Genomic DNA, 2,757 nt, shown 5'->3' on the forward strand with positions numbered 1-2,757 from the left:
TTAGCTAGTAACCATCTAGTAAGAGCTGAGCTATGGCTGAAATTGAGGCCTTCTGAATCCTTGGCTCCTTCCATCAAAACACACACACTATGCTCCTCTACTTTGGTGCCTTTGTAGAAATATGCAAATTAATTGTTTTGACCAAAGACTATTATAGTCACATATTTATTCAAGGAGGATGATTATTTGAGGAGAGGAAGAGCCTGACCCTAAGTCAGCTGCCATTTGCTAGGATTTAGACTGTTAACTAGTCAGACCTTGTATTTCTGAATTTAGTCATTTTAAAAAATAATGTTGGTCAGAATTCTGTTCTACCAAGTATTGCTCACATAATTTATCTTTATGTTCTTATGACCCAGTCCCTTAAGCTCCCCCAATTTGTGGGAAGGTAGTTTTTCCCTTCCATTTTTGGAGAAAACACTTTGTACTTTTATTAAACCTCCTTCCATGGGGGTTACATGTACCAAGAATCTCAGGACCTTTTGACTATGACAGTAATGGGCTTGATAAATTATACTCAGCAATGGAGATATATATTGTATCCAACAGTGGTTTGCAGGATGTCTCAAAAATTTTAGTGGAGGTATTAAAGAACTGCACCCTTTCCCCTATAACAAATTATACTCAATTTGTCAAAACTGGACACTATATTTTTCCCCAAAACCCACCTCTCTTGCGAACTTCCCTCTGTCAAGGATACTGTTATCTCCCCTGTCAACCTGGTTCACAACCTCAGAGTCCTCGACTCTTCATTCTCTCTCGTCCTGTTGTTAGAAAAATCTGTTCAATATTATTTTTGCAACATCTCTCACATCTATCCCCTTCTTTCCACTCCTCTACCCATCTTTATTCAAGCTTTCCTCATGTTTTGTCCAGACTGGTTAAATAGATCCTTAGTTGGTCTCTGGCTCTAGTCTCTCCCTACTCCAATCCATTCTCTGTGGTTGTTGCTCAGCCTTCCTTCTCAGAGAGGGCCATCGGTGTCACTACAAAACAGCTAAAATGGTATTCCTAAATTACAAGTGTGTCAACGCTACTTCCCTATTCAATAAACTCATGTGTTCTCTTTTATCTCCAGACTCACATACAAACTCTTCTATTTATATCTGAAGCCCTTCTCCACCTGAGTCCAACCCACTTTCTGACCTTATGATACATAACTCCCTTCTATATTCCACGTTTTAGACAATCTAGTCTACTTGCTGACACATCAGCTCCTTGAGGGCAGGCACTGATGTGTGTGTGTGTGTGTGTGTGTGTGTGTGTGTGTGCGCGTGTGTGTTTAGCATGGCATCTGGGACAGAGTTGGCAATTAACAAGTAACTGTTGAGAGACTGATTTGTAAACAACAATCTCACTGTATCATAGACTGAGATATGGAAGGTACCTTTGTGTTCATTTAATCCAGTAGTTCTCAAAAAGAGGTCTAGACCCTTGAGATCTGAAACCCTCTAAGGGATCCTGAGAGGTCAAAACTATTTTTATGCTACTAACACATTTTATTTTCTAATATCATAAATATCAATAGATATAACCCACATAAACAAAAAGCTCTTTGGGGTCTTCAGCAATTTTTAAGAATGTAAAGGAATGTTGAGACCAAGAAACTTGAAAACCTATCATCTAATCCTACCCACTCATTTTACAAATACAAATAGGATCATAGATTTAGACCTAGATAGGATCTCAGAAGCTGTTGGAACCAATTCCTTCATTTTTAAGATGAGGAAACTAAGAAGAGGCACAGAGAAGCTAAGTGACTTGCCCAAGGTCACATAGCCAGTAAGTATCTGAAACAGGATTTGAACCCAAATCTTTCTAATTTCAAGTCCAGCTACTATATCCATTGTGCCACACTGCCTCTCCAAATAACTTCAAAGGCCCTCTAGTCTAATCTTTTTGCTTTATAGATGAGGAAATTGAACCCCAGAGAGGTTGTGACTCATCCACAGTCATGCAGGTAATAATTGACAAGACTGGGATTCAAACCCAATCTTTGAATTCCGAATTCTAATGCCCTTTCAACTGCACCATGCTACCTCCCATAGGACTTCTTAGAAAATAGAAATGACTATATATTTCTTAAGTATACTTACATTCTCTGATCTATTGTCACAGCTGTATGGGTATTCCTTAAATCTGTGTAGATCCCACCATTTCTACTCCTTTCCATCAGTTCTATCCATGGCTTCCTAAAAATCCTCCATCCAGTCTGATAGCACCAATCCTTTGTCTCTTGCAATATTTAAAGCAATCAGTGCAGCATATACTCTGTCCATATGTTATCCCTCACTCTCACCGTGTAACTGGTCAGCTTACTTTTCTGGTCTTACCTATTCATAATGACAGCTTTTAGGCCATTTCTCATGTATTGTTGGTAACACGCAGCCGTCTACTTACACCCAGGACAGGTCTTTCCATTGCCCTTTGGGTAACCTGCAATTTTGAATCTTCAAAGATTGTGGTGTTTCAAGATTCTCAGCTGTAGAGCATCTTTGGGAGAATATGGTTATGAAAAATGTTCACTTTTGTGTCAAGGAGCAGCCTGAGAGTGCTGAAAGGGCTGCACAACCTCCCAATGAAATCCAGCCTGATCTCTTCTTTATATTTACTCCTATACTCCACTTGCTGACTTTCTGTAGTGCCTGCAGAAGATACATATTTTGATAGACTAACTCATTTGGCTGATTGGATGTCAAAATCTGTATATACATGCATATATAATACACATATATATACACATGTATACACATATTT

Source organism: Notamacropus eugenii, chromosome 3 (genome assembly GCF_028372415.1).
Source record: "Notamacropus eugenii isolate mMacEug1 chromosome 3, mMacEug1.pri_v2, whole genome shotgun sequence".
Taxonomy (NCBI): Eukaryota; Metazoa; Chordata; class Mammalia; order Diprotodontia; family Macropodidae; genus Notamacropus; species Notamacropus eugenii.